Source organism: Notamacropus eugenii, chromosome 2 (genome assembly GCF_028372415.1).
Source record: "Notamacropus eugenii isolate mMacEug1 chromosome 2, mMacEug1.pri_v2, whole genome shotgun sequence".
NCBI lineage: Eukaryota > Metazoa > Chordata > Mammalia > Diprotodontia > Macropodidae > Notamacropus > Notamacropus eugenii.
The window spans coordinates 225,074,354-225,089,646 of NC_092873.1; the positions used below are offsets into that span (position 1 = coordinate 225,074,354).

General features: G+C 38.6%; 1 protein-coding gene across 3 annotated transcripts in view; it reads right to left on the reverse strand.

Annotated features, from left to right (window-relative positions):
- NHSL1 (NHS like 1) overlaps window positions 1-15,293 on the reverse strand; it is a 290,898-nt gene that overhangs the window by 161,152 nt on the left and 114,453 nt on the right. The gene's annotated exons all lie outside the window — the stretch shown is intronic.

Here is a 15,293-nt window from a genome sequence, read left to right on the forward strand (position 1 = left end):
AACAAAGGTTTGTTTAACTAACTTCTCTAAAGTTAGTAGTAATAATCGTAATAGCTCTAAATTGTCCTATTAATTAAACAAGGATTCATAGAGCTTTTATCTAGGTAGCTAATGTCACAAGATTATGGAATTTTTGAAGAGCCCAACCCTTACCTGAACAAGAATCCCTACTACAGCATATATGACAAGTGGTTTTCCAGTCTTTGCTTTAAAAACCTCCATTGTCACAAACTCATTATCAGCAGAGAGAATCCATTCCAATGTGGGAATAGCAATGATTACTAGGAAACTCCTTTAAATCAATACTAAATTTGCTACTTTACAATTTTCAACCACTGCTCTCAGTCCTTTCCTCTAGGTACAAAAAAGGATAAGCCCAATCCAACTTCCATGACAGCCTCTCAAATAATTAAAAGACACAAAGCATTAGACCCTTCCTCAAGTAGACTTTTGACCAATTTAACAGCACCTTCGATCAATTCCGGGACCTTTCATTATCCAAGTTACCCTCTTATTTAGGATCTCCAATTTAATCAAATGTCCTTTCTCAAACATGGTCCCTAAAATACAATGTGGTCAAAGGCAGACTGATAAGTGACATTGTCATTTCCCTAGTGCTGGACACCATGCTTCTCAATACAAGTTTAAGTTAGCTTTTTTGGCTGCCTTATCACTCTTGACTCATACAGAATTTTCAAATTTACTGAAACCCTAGGCTCAATTTCAGGTAAACTGCAATCTAGCCATACTTTCCCCCATATTCCAGAACTGAATTTTCTGACTCAAGTACAATAATTTATATTTATCCATATTAAATTTCATTTTTAAACACTTATTCCAAAACTCTAATCTATCAAGATCATTTTGCATGCTGAGCTTGTCTTTCCTAGCTTTGTGTTATCATAAATTCCATGAGCCTGCCATCTATGCCTTTATCCAAGTGATAGATAAAAATGTTAAACAGCACAGGGCTAAGCAGAGATTATCACTAGGACAGTCTACCAGGGACCACCTTCCAAGCTGATATTAAACCACTAATGATCATTCTTTGGGTCTGGCCAAAGTCAGTTTGGGTCAGCCAGTTTCATTCAAACTCATCTTACTATTTTTTAATTAGGGCAATTGTCCTTCTTCAATCCTACCATTACATTTGTCACTTTCCACACTCTTCCACAGGACCATGAGTCTAACCCCTTCATTTTATATATGAGGAAACTGAGGCACAGAGAGGTTAAATGATGTGCCCAGGATCATACAGCAGTATCTAAATTCAGATCTTCCTGAATCCAAATCCAGATCCCCATTCACAACATCTTCTTTCAAAGATCAGTGATGGTAGCTCAGGCATGATGCTCATAAATTCTTTTACCGCCCTAGGATGTAGCCTATCTGGGCCTTAAGGCAAACACCAAGGTGCTGCTGTAGAACTATTTGAGTGCCAACTCATCATTTTTTCCTTCTTCTCCCTTCCAACTTATGGTTATTTTCCTTGGTAGAAAAAACAGAAGCAAACCTCTACCCTCAACTAATCATATTATTATTGGGCAAAGAAATGTCCCAGAACAAATATTACAGTTAACGAATCTAATTCCTTCACATAGTTCTCATGAAAATTTTTTCCTAACACATACTATATATTCGTCTACCTTCTCAAACTTAGAATATTGCATTTTAATGACAGAATCATAACAAACAACTATTACTACGTGTTGTTATTGTCCAGTCTCTTTCAGATATGTCTGACTCTTCATGACCCATCTGTGGTTTTCTTGGCAGAGACACTGGAGTGGTTTGCCATTTCCTTCTCCAGATCATTTTACAGGTGAGGAAACTGAAGCAAACAACCTTATGTGACTTGCCCAGGGTCACACAGCTAGTAAGTGTCTGAAGTCGGACTTGAATTTAGGAAAATGAGTCTTCCTGACTCCAGGCCCAGCATTCTATCCATAGTACCACATAGCTGCCCAACTTTTACTATTGATATTACTGTGTGCTAATAGAATTCTATGCTAACTTTTTAGTTTTTCTTCTCTCCCTTAACTTGGCTATTAGCTATTAATTATGTAATTCTGCCTCTACTCTCCTTTTCATTCACCCACTAATTAGTTGTTCTTAATCCACTATGGTTGGGAAAACAAGTGACCAGTCTTGGTGGGGTTTTTTAATGGGGTATAAAATAAAAGCCAATAAGACTGGGCATAAGGGCCTACAGAATAAATAATTCATTTATATAGCACCTTCACCATTTGTAATGTGCGTTACCCACAAACCTGTAAGATAGATAGCTAAGTATCACTGTTCCTCCTTTTTCAGAAGAAGGAAAGAGCCTCAGGGAGGTTAAGTCACTTGTTCGTGGTTCTGTTCCTATTAGTGTTTAAAGAAGGACTCAGACACAAGTCTCCTGACTCCAAGCACTACCCTCTTTCCACCATATCACACTGAGCAAAATGTTACAAAGGCCGTAAGACAATTATTTAAGGTGTTCTTTGATCTTTTCCCCTGTCATATGGACTTGGGAACACAAGGAGGTGGGATGCTTGAAGACTGAACTCCGGATAAATGAGGCATATGTAGTTTATTTAGTTTGCTACCTGATTTTTTTAAGGCTCTTGGCAAAGAAGATTCTGTTTCCACTGACAAGAGGATAATGGAAAATTACCTTAGATGGCAGTGGGAAGCAATCAGCCAAGAGAAGAGACTAAGGTCAAGGACTAGCAGTTCCTCTGATCTCCAGGTCCACAAACAAACACAGTAACCCTTCATTTACTCCTTTTCCTTGTCCCTACTCACTTAGGCAAATTTGGAAGTGCAAACTGAATTGGGAAGTCTAAAGGTAATTATGCAGAAAAATGTGAAATGCAGAGAGGCAGAGAAAGGTGGAGAAATAAGAGAGAAAATTGTCATCCTATACTATGCCCCTGGGACTAGATAGGAAGCTGCTAGCTAAGCACTATATCAGATTACCAAATGAATCAAGGAAGCATAGCAAAGTGACCTTTGGCTCCTGGGACAGAGTACAGTAGGTTCTCCAACTGTCATCTTCTGTAAATAATTTAAGAGGTAGATTTAAATGTAAATGTCCCTGTGAGGTAACGTATACACTCCAGGAATAAGAGGCCTTTTCCAGGGTCCAAAAGTAAACAGTCGAAACCAAATATTATAAAAATTTAGAACATGAGGCATATGTTTTGCATGTACACACACACACACACACACACACACACACACACACACACAGACACTCATACCATAAGAGATTTAAGTCTAAGGTTAAAAAATCCCACATAAGGAATCTCTTCACTATCCCATCAACAAAATGAAACAAAAACACAGCCAAGTTCCTATTCTCAGGTGCTTTTCTTTTGAAATTTTAAGAAATTAAAGCATTTCCTTTTAGGCAGATATGCTTTGGGTTAAGCATTTCAGAAAATCAGGAACTCTCACTGACATTAGTAATTTTGTTTTTTTCTTCATATAAAGATCAAAAGGAAACAGTACTATAAGCATGACTATAAAACTCCTCCAATATTTTCATGTCTGGAAAATATTCTTGCACATAAATGCTGTCTTCCAAATTAGCTATATAATTGTCACAAGATACTTTGATACACAAGCAATATGGCAGTGTATTATTGCTCTCAGTCCCCAGAGGCTAAACACTGTTGTGTTCGTCCTTCACTGCTGAAGAAGACCATGCCATCAGAGAAATGATGACATGACTTTCACTTGATTGTTTTGTTTGAGTGAGAGAGGGCTGTGCAGGTCACCAGCCTCACTTCTCCTCCAGAACCATCTGAATCCAGTGACCAGATATTCATCAGGATGACTGGAGATGACCCAGGATGAGGCAATTGGGGTTAAGTGACTTGCCCAAGGTCACACAGCTAGTCAGTGTCAAGTGCCTGAGGTGAGATTTGAACTCAGATCCTCCTGACTCCTGCATTGGTGCTCTATCCACTGCACCACTTAGCTGCCCATAGAGGCTAAACATATTGTAAAGGTGAAAACAGCCAATCTCCCGTGTTAAAAACTGGTGCTGGGAGAAAAATCAAGCTCTCCTTGCTAGATAATTTGGTAAGTAATGGTTTGACAGAAATGCTAATATTATTCCAACCTTTCTAAAAACAACTTGCCATTCTTCAGGTAAGGTATCTGCAAAAAGAGGACTTTGGCATGACAACTGTACCTCCATGCATTTGTATAAACCCTTCCTTGCTCCACCACGTACAACAAGGTATCTTCTGGACTAAGTTATTTAATCTAAGTCTCAGTTTTCTCATACATAAAATGAGGACAATACTTGCAGTGCCTAACCTCAAAAGTACTGCTGTGAGGCTCAGGTGAAGTAACATTTAAACGTGCTTTATATAGTTTATCATGTATATTATATTTCATATATACATAAGGTAGTTATACTATTGTATTAGAAAGATGGTAGTTTCTTTGTGTTCCCTAAGATTACCTTCCACTTATATGGCATGTATTTTATATGTTTTGTATATAGCTAACCCTAGGATCTCAAAGTCTACATGCTGTGGCAAAGCTCAGAGAATCGGAAAGATCTGAATAGGGGCTTAAGCCTACATGTCTGTCATCCAAAGTCCAGCACAACTAAATTTGTAGAGGTTTATCACCAGAAGACTGGCCATCAGATGACAATTTTTCTTCTGACTGCATCATTATTAAAGACAATTTACTAAGACGCAAAAAAAGTTTTATAGGTGGGGGGAATACCTAGATTTGTGACAGCATGTATCCTTGAAGTAAAATGAGAAATAATTTTTCAAGCAGACACAATTCTAATATTACATACAGAACTGACAATTCTATTTGAACAGAAATAAAAGCACCAAAATTTAATAATTAGTTTGAAGGAAAAAAAGGATGACTTAATGGTAAGTGTCCAAAGTTCTGCCAGTTTGGGATCATATCTTCACTTTCCTTGACACATTTTATTTGGCAGCCAGACTGCACAATGAAGTGTTAGAAGTGAATCTAATTTCTGCTTCTGACACCTACTAGTTGTATAATGCTGGACAAGTCAGCTAACTGATCTCTGTCACAGGTTCTTTGTATGTAAAATGGGGACAATAATAGAACTTAGGTCACAGGATAAGATAATATATGTAAAATACTAGATATTAGTAATTATTACGGTCAGACATCAAAGATATCAAGGTCATCCACTGCATCTTGAGCCATCAACAGGCATCTCTGACTTTTGTCTTGCCCGTGGGTGTAGAACCTGAGACCTCAAAGCCACACGTGGCCCTCCAGGGCCTCAAGTGCAGCCCTTAGAAAATCCAAACTCCAAGAAGTTTGGATTCAAAGACCTTGAGATCACATATCCCACACCCCTCGTCTTGCCAAAGGACTCTTATGTCTCTGGAAGAGGCAGTGAGGCTGATAACTCTGCTTTACCTTATGCAATTTGTATGAGAATAAAAAGAATTTCCAATCACCTCTCCAATATCAAAAGATTTCTATTGCTCGGTTCAAACAGCAGCACACCTCAAATGGAAAAGCATCCTGTACACAGTGTAAATGATGTCTGTGGCCAACAGTTTATTTTGAGAGAATGTATTTGTCCTGAGCCTGTAAGAGTGACCACTGTTGCAAATGCTCCTTCCTTGTGGAGATTTTGCCCTGTCTGCATCTGACAGACTCTGGAAAGGTAGATTCTCTTTAGCTCCTTAGACAAGCTCTAAACAACAAGCTAATGATGTATATCTGAGTCCCAACATAAGCAATAGTTTTGGATTGTTAACTGCAAAGATTCCTGATAAATCCTAATTTTAATGCCTACTGATGTATTAAGCAAAGAGAATATAAAATCATTTGCTGACACAGTTCTCTGCCTCCTATTGGTGAGCCCCTATAATGCCTGGCACTCATATTCAATTATATCTTCCACACATTTCAACTCAGAAGACATCCCTTATTGCAAGAAAGATGGGAGTAAAATGAATGCAGTAATTTTGCAGAAATTTATCTTGGGCTAATTCATATCATGTGGAAGGGAGAAAGTGAGAACTCTTTATCAGTCAAATATTCATGGCCCATATTTTGTTTCTGGACATTCAGATACACTGAAAAGGCAAACAGAACTTGAATACTTGAACTAGATTGTTAGTCTATGCTGCTCAAATGATGACTTTAGTGAATGTTCAATGGTATTTCTGAGAAACAGTCAGAAAGTATTACCGAAGGATGCTAAACTGAATTTATATTGTAGGGTGTCTGTAATTGTGCCTCTGTATGAGCATTAGAAGTAGCATGGCATAGTTAATTCAGAAGCTATTTGAGTCTGAATTCAGGCTCTGATATCTACTTGTTGTGTGGCCCTAGAAAGGATATTTCCTCTTTTTAAGCCTCACTACTGAGGCTTAATGGTCTCACAGGTTGTTGTGAAATTAATCAAAACATGAAAAGTGTTTTATAACATAACTCTTAAAGCCTAGATAATGTAGGCATCTATAATGTTAGGTCTAGCAATGGGGATATGCTAATTAATAAAGGATCAGTATATGGATCATAGATGGATTACCAACTTTCAAAGAATTAGAATACAGTAAAATACAAGTGACATTAGAATCATACACATGTTTTTCCTTTGATGATTGAGAAGGCACTTAAGATCTTACATAACATAAATTTCCAGGAGGGACAGTAAACAGGTTACAGGTAAACACTGATAACAGATTTCCTTAGCTGCTGAATCTAAAGCAACACAGTTACCCAGAATGTGCAGAATATGTGGGTGTGTGTGAGAAAGAGAGTGGAGGTTGGGGAGGGGAAGAAGGAAAGGGAAGATTCTCCCTATAGCTACTAAAATGCATTTTTTCCAAGCCCAAATGTGACCTTTGTACTCCACTATTCAAACTCCCATGGCTTCCTACAGACTCTGGGGTCAAATATAAACTCCACTGTTAGGCTCTTCATAATCTAGCACCCAAACTACCCTTGACTTCACATCACTCCCATCAAAGCAAACTGTAGCCCGGGGCTTCTTTTCCCACTTACTATCCCCCAGTCAGCACTTCTTAAAGTAGCAGCCCCCAGCTTAAGAAGTGCTGCTCCAGATAAGCCAGACTGGCCTCTTCTTGTACAATATGCTAGGTTATCCCTGTGCCTTTGTACTGGGGCTCTTTCCTGTGCTTAGAATTCACTCCCTTCTCATCTCTGCCTTGCGGAATCTCTAGTTTCCTCAAGGTTCATCTGAAATACCACAGGAAGCCTTTCCTTATCCCCTTTTCCTCACAAATTTTCACATAATGTAACTAGAGATTTCCAAGCTATCTCAGGTAAATTGTAAGCTCCTCAACAATAGAGGTTATTTAGCATTTGTATCTGTATCTGAAGCACAAAGGCTAACACATAGTAGGTACTTAATTAATGCTTGTTGATTGATCTTGTGATCAAAAGAAGAATCATGGTCCATTTGAGCTAGGCACTAAAGGAATAGTTAAGCAGTCAATTAAGTCTCAGTGTCAAAGGGTGAAGGAGCAAGTAGAAGGAAATAAAAGGAAACAGTTGATTGAAAGTAGTCACTCTGAAATGCAAGACATAGTCAAAAAATGAACATTAGTCTAGACTGGCTGATTTATAGGGTACGTGAAGGAAGGCAGGAAATACAATCATAACTGGATCAGACTGGAACCTGATGCAGAAAGGCCTTGAACACTAAGCCAAGGAATTTGAAATGGGAGGTAGCATGGTGCTGGGCAGAGTTTGGCTTTTAATGCCCTTCATAAGCAAAGTCCTTATGATGTTTCTTACATCTTACTCTGCTCCATGTATGTTATTATCTAGTGACCCTGGTTTCCTTGCTATCCTTCTACTCTGAAGATCTTCACAGTGCCTGACACACAACCTGACCATGATCATACAGCTATACGTACCAGAGTCAAAACATAAACTCCAAAGACATCTATCTACCATGCCATGAAGCTATCCATCAAACACATACTAAGTACTTGTAAAGGTTTGCTGAACTAAATGACCTGAGAATGATTGTGTGAACCCACTATTAGACAATGTATTAACCTTCTCAAGACACCATTAATTTTTTTAAAATTGTTCTAAGATAACAAAATGTCCTTACTTCATCCCCCCAAAAAACAATTAAAGAACTAGGAGAATAAGACATATAATTCAGTCAGAAAATATTATTTAAGCAGAAACAAAGAGCTTGAAGTTTGATATTCTCTCACAGCTTTATTGGAAATGAGCAAGTTTCAATATATACCACAGGAGAAGTTTAAATTCAATACTATCAACTTATAAGCCTACTCTATGGCTGCAAAAGATGTGATTTTTGGCACCTCTCACAAGTCAATTTACTTGATCTTTCTTGAATATGAAGGATATTAGTAAATATTGCCCTCAAGGGCTCATATTTCTCAGATAATGTGCACCTTTGCATAAGGTCATGACCCTTCTCCCAGACAGACTTTATTAACTTTTTTTAATTAACACGCCACATTTCCAGATACTTTCATTTTTGTTAAAGTGTCGAAAAAAACCAAAAACCACTTCTTTAAATCCTGAGGGAGAATTTCTTTTCACAAGTTTACCACTAAGTATACTACAATCCAAAATGAAATATCTTTGTTCCAGACTAGTCCTTATCCTACCCATCTACTCTTCTGTTGAAGGAGTTTTAGTTTTATACACCACAGCTCTCTCAAGTGTCATAATCATAATCGAAATTCCCAATTACATAGTACTTTATTCACTATATAAGGATATATAGGACTTCAGTGTCTGGTACCTTATCCTGCCAGGTGATCCTCAGAATCTTCCTAAGATAGTTCAAATGGAAACGATTCAGTTTCCTGGAATAGCACTGGTAGACTGTCCATGTTTCACAAGCATATAACAATGAGGTCAGCACAATGGCCCTGTAGACCTTCAGTTGGTAGTCAGTCTAATAACTCTTCTCTCCCAAACCTTTCTTCAGAGCCTTCCAAACACTAAGCTAGCTCTGGCAATGTGTGCATCAGCCTCATTGTCAATGTGTACATCCCTGGAAAGTACACTACCAAGGTATGTGAACTTATCCACAGAATTCAAAACATCTCCATTTGTTGTAACCAATGATTCCATGTATGGATGGTGTGGTGGTGGCTGATGGAGCACCTGTGTTTTTTTGGTGTTAATTATTAGGCCAAAATTAGCACAGGCAGCAGAAAATTGATCCATTCTTTCTTATATCTCAGCTTCAGAGGCTGCATTGAGTGCACAATCATCTGCAAACAGAAAATCATGCACCAACACTCCCTCCACTTTGGTCTTGACTTGTAACCTTTTCAGATTGAAGAACTTACCAACAGTATGGTAGTTGACCTTGATGCTGTGTTCATTCTTATCGAAATCATTTGTTAATATGACTGAAAACATCAAAAAGTATAGGAGCAAGCACACTCCATTGGCAACTGGGAAGGCACAAGAGCTTTGTCCATTATCCAGGACCTGGGCCAACATGCTATCATGAAATTGATGTACCATATTGATGAACTTCTCTGGGCAACCAAATTTTGACATAATTTTCCATAAGCCCTTATGACTAAAGTGTCAAAGGCCTTGGTCAGATCCACAAATGTTGTGTACAGACCTCTGTTCTGCTCCTGGCATTTCTCCTGGAGTTGTTGGCCAGCAAACACTATATTGACTGCTCTTTGACCCTTTCTGAAGTCACACTGGCTCTCAGATATATGCCAGGTACATATCTAGGATATCATATATCTGATATGGTATATATGAGCTGTAAAGGACCTCAGAAATCCCTTCCCATTTTACACCTAGAGAAATTAAGGCCAGAATAAGTTAACTAATTATGTCACAAAATGTTAGTAAGGAGCAGAGTCAGAATGTGAACCAGGTCCTGACTCCAAATCCAGTGTACCTGCCACTTAAACAGGCAAAGGGAATATGAGCCAAGGAGGCAAAATAAGTGGAACAGACATCACAAGCACAGGTAACAATGAGTACAGCAATTTGGCTGGAGTAGAGAGGGTTCAGTTTGAGCAGGGGAGTAGTGAGAGATGTCTTATTTGCTCCACTGCTAAAAGGATGAAGATCTATGCACTGCATGTAACAACTGAAGAAAAAACATGCTAGCATAAGAGCACTTTTAATTTCTTGTTCAGCTGCTTTACACATTTTTCATCTCATAACAAAGGGAGACCACAGGACAAATAAAGGGAAGAAATCGTAGCAATTCAAAACCCGAAAACATCACTACCACAGTATGAGTACTAAGTGTTTTTAATTTTCAAATGGTAATACCAGTTCTGTAAGAAAGCTTAAAATAAATGAGTGAAGGAGGCAGAGCCAAGATGGCAGAGCAACAAGAAGCATTGTATCTGGGCTCCCGGCCACCAAACTTCTCCAAACAGACCTAGAAATGCACCAGACAGAATCCTGAAGGTCGGCATGGGGAGACAGAGAGGTCTGCTGATATTGGAGATGGGGCTCAGGCTCAAACACATCTGGTCTGAGCATTTCAGTACCCAGAGAAAGCTTATATACCAGGGCAAGAGGAGGTCCCAGACTGATACTGGGACACCCCCAGACCAATACAGGGCACCATGACAGGGACAAGTGCCAACTGGGAGCTTTACTGCCAGGGTAGGCTGAGAAAGGGCCCTATCTTTTTGGTTAGAGCAGCAGACAGCAAGATGCCCATGTAGGGATTAGGCTATGCACTGAGAAAGGAAGATCAGAAGCCAGCAGTAGTGGTTTGACTCAGATCCCAGGAGCAAAGTGGGATCCCAGTTCAAGCATCTAGCCCAGCCTGGAGAGGAATAACCAGGGAGGAATCCTGGAACACGGTGGAACCTGCAGTTCTGTCACACTGAACCAAAAGAACTTCCTAACTAGCTGAACAGAATTCTAGTGTTACTCTGGCAAAAACTAAGGTCAGGAACTTGCAGATCTCAAACCAAGTGGCTAGTGATCAAACTTCAGTCTAGATCAGAATAGTCTGAAAGTAGTGAAAGATTGCAAATCTTTGCAAAGATTACCTGTCCCTGAGAAACTGGAATAACACAACACTTCAGAAAACACCAAGAAGAGAAGGCCAGACCTTTCCTCTACAAGTGTGGCAGAATCCAGGCCTAACATCAAGTCTAAAGTCAGGAAGTAACCTGGAAGACTGAACAAACAAAAACAAAAATGAACATTGTTATGGTGGTAGGGACACTTAAGAAGAAGGAAAAATAAAAAGAATGATTTTAAAACATCTACAAGCAAAGTCTCAAAAATACACAGGTTGGGCACAAACTCAACTAGAATTCATGAACAAGATGAAGCAACAGATTTTTTTAAGGGTTTATTTATTTTGAGAGTGTTTGGTGAAAAATGAAAAAGAAATGACAACTAAGAAAGAGGGGGAAATGGAAAAAGCAATTAACATTTTGGCCCAAAAAATAACTTGTCCAAGCAAGAAAGTTCCTGAATAGAATGGACCAAATATAGAAGCCAATGACCCACACATAAGGCAAAAAAACAAAACAAAACACCATTAAAATAATGGTAAAAGATTGGAAAATGGAAAAACACAAATAGAATCTCACTCTTTAAAAAATGAGAAAAAAGTCATTGCACTATAAGAACACAATAACCAAAAAAGGACCTAGATATCATATTTCAAGAAATCAAAAGAAAATTGCCAAGATCTCTTACAACCAGGGTCAAAGTGTAAATATAAAGAATCCACTGATCATCTCCTAAAAGAAACCTAGAAATGTAAACTCCCAAGAACATCATGGCTAAAATCCAGAGCTTCCAAGTCAATATGCTGCAAGTAGCCAGAAAGAAATAACTCAAGTACTGAGGAGCCACACCCAGGATCACATATGACTTAGCAGCTACTGTGAAACAACTACTATAAAGAAGCAAAGAATTTGGAATATGATATTCCAAAAGGCAAAGGATATGGCTTGCAGCAAAAAATATCTTACCCAGCTAAACTGGGATAAAAATGGTTAAGGAGGGGAAAAAATGGATCTTTAATGAAAGAGGACTTCTAAACATTCCTGACCAAAACAATAACAAAAACTAGAGATGAATAAAAGCTTTGAAGTTCAAAGGAGATAAGAGAAATATTAAAAAGTAAGCATCAATGAAAAATTATAATTGGCTTAACCAGGATAAACTGCTTACATTCATATAGGGATAGTACTCTCATCGTCAGGGGTCATAGAGGGAGTCTAAGCAGATAAGGTCTCGGAGTGGTTCTTTTATGTTTTGATGGGCTTAAGAGAAGAATGGAAAGAGGGAGAAGACTATATACTGGGTAGAGTGTGGTAGGAAAAGGAAGGTTAGGAAAAATTCTCATATAATCAATGCGCACAAGAAGAAATCTATACAAACAAGGAGGTAGGGGAGTACCTGACACTTCAATCTCATTCTCAAGTGAATTGATTAAAAGGAATGAAGAATAGAGAAAGAAAGAGACAGAGAGACAGAAACACACAGAGACACAGAGACAGAAAGACAGAGTTGGATTTTATTCAACTAAGAAATAGGAGGGAAGGGGGTAGAAGGAATTAGAGGGAAGACATGTTAACCAATCAACCAATCAATAAACATTTAACAAGTGTCTGCATTTGGTTAAGTTCTGGGGATATAATAAGAGACAAAAGACAGTGCCTGCCCTCAGAAAAGACAACAAATAAATGAGTACAAATTAGTTATATTCAGGATAAATAGAAAATACTTAATAGAGGGAAACCCAGTATAATTAAGAGGGGTTGGGAAAGGTTTCCTGTAGGAGATGGTACTTTAGTTAGGACTTAAAGGAAGCCAGAGAAGACTGTAGGGGAAGATTAGAAGGGAGAGAATTCCAAGAATGGAAACACCTGGAGCCAAGAGATGAAGTGTCTTGTTCATAGAACAACAAGGAGGTCAGTGTCACTAGACTGAAGATTACATTATGGGGACTGAGGTGTAAGAAGAACAGAAAGCTAGAAGGGAGCTGGGTTATGAAGGGCTTTGATGCTGGAGCCAAAAGTACGGAGCCCCTGGAATGACATGGTCAGGCTTGTGCTTTAAATCCCTTTAGTGGCTGAATGGAGGATGGATTGGAGTGGAGAGAGATGAGACAGTCAGATCCATCAGCAGGCTATGTTAGTAGTCCAGGTGTGAGGTGATGAGGGCATGCACTAAAGTGGTAGCAGTGTAAGGAGCAAAAATGAAATCCATAGGCCATGGCAACAGATTAGAAAGGAGAATTTAGCAGGCAAGATGAGTTCTGTTTTGGACAAATTGAATTCAAGATGTTTACTGGACATCCAGTTTGAGATGTCTGAAAAGCAACTGAAGATCAGCACAGAAGCTAAGGTTAGGGCAAGACAGGTAGATTGGAAAACCAATCATCAGTACAGAAATGGTAATTAAATCCATGGAAACTGAAGGGATCACCAAGTGAAGGAGGAAGAGAAGAACCCTGTGGGACACCTGGATGAGGATGTAGCAAAGGAAACAGAAAGGAACTTCAGTCAGGGAGGAGAACCAGGAGAGTGGGATATCTCAAAAAGCTAAAGAGAAAAGAGGAGAAGAGCAGGTGATCAGCAATGTAAAAGGCTCAGAAATGTCAATGGGAATGAGAATTGAGAAAAGGCCATTAGATGGAGCAATTAAGATCCCTGGCAAATTCAGAGAAAGACATTTTGACAGAATGATAAGGTTAGAAACCAGAATGTAAATTTCTAAGAAGAAAGTAAGAGGAGAGAAAGCAGAGGCATTTGCTATAGAGAGCCCTTTCAAGTTGAGCCACAAAGGAGAGAAAGGATGTGGAAAGATCGTTAGCAGGGATGGAAGGATCAAGTGAGGATTTTTTTTTCAGGGTAGGGGAGACATGGGCAGGTTTGTAGGCTGTAGGAATTAAGTCAGTTAACAGGTAGAGGTTGAAAACAAGTAATACAATCAGAATGACTGAGCGGTGAGGAGTTGCCAGTCTTTTGGAGGAGATGGGATGGAATGCGATTGCTTGAGCAGTTAGAGGAGTTAGCCTAGGTAAGGAGTAAGGTCACCTCATCAAGAGAGATGAGTGAAAGAAGAGATAGTGGTAAAATGCATACGAGTGATAGGAGATAAGAGGGAAGAAGACAAAGCTCATGGCAAATGACCTCAATTTTTTTCTGTAAAATATGAGGCAAGGTTGTGAGTGGAGAAGGTGGTGGGAGAAAGAGCCATGGGAGATATGAGGAGAAAAGAAAAGATTTGAAAGAGTTATTGTGGAAAATGGGATAGTGAGTTGATAACGAATTACATTTAGGAAACTACATCTCTTCCAGAAAAGGCAAATACATCCCATAAAGCTAGTATTGTATGGCATCACAAAAAACTTATAAGAATAAGTACAGATCTTTTTAAAAAGTAACAGGATAAACAAAATCCAATTATACAATAGCTTTTTAAATTTGCCATCTATTCTCAAATGGAAGTTAAAAAAAAAAAAAAAACAAAATAAAAGTCCTGGGTTCAAGTCCTGCCTCTGACAAATATAGGCTATAAAACCGAAGGGAAACTGTCAGTGACCCAGGCAACTCTCTAGGAGGAAACGTCACAGTGCAGTAGCTAATCTACAAGTTGAAAAGGTTTGCTCAATAGCAGGTTCCCTACTTCAATGAAATCATAGGTTTGGACCCAAAACACAAACCAAAAACACCACCCTGAACTAAACAGTACCGTTTCTCTCAGCATCTATGGACTAAGGCTACATTTCGGGTTCTGATTAAAGTTTTTACTAGTTCAATCTTGCCAGTTTTTCTCAAATTACAATATTTAAAGGAATAAACAGGCAGAAACAGCACACTAGTCTCCAGGTTCCAAAGAGAAAAGACTAGAAAAATGCAGAACAGGAAATTTATTTCTCCCAGAAGAATTCAACAGAATCAAAGAATTATTGTCATACCTCTTTTTGTACCTGTGATATACCTAGCCTAAGGGTGCACAAGCAAATAAGGTTTGATTTTGTTTTTTTTTTCCTTGCAATTTCTAGAATGAATAGGAAAACAAATAAGAAGACAATTTTTTCTTTGCTTCGTATTATGAAATCCTAACATTTGAACTGGAAGGAGACCTAGGTGTATGGTTTTTAATTAACTAAATGACATTTGTGTCCCAGAATGTTTAAATGACTTGTCTAAGACCTGTCGGCTAATGAATAAATAGAAGACTTGAACCTAAAACTCTCTGATCCAGTGCTCTGGACTTAATTCTCAGACATTAACATTGAGGCTAGAAATAAGCCCCAATTTAATGGAAATTCATTTTAAGAAATT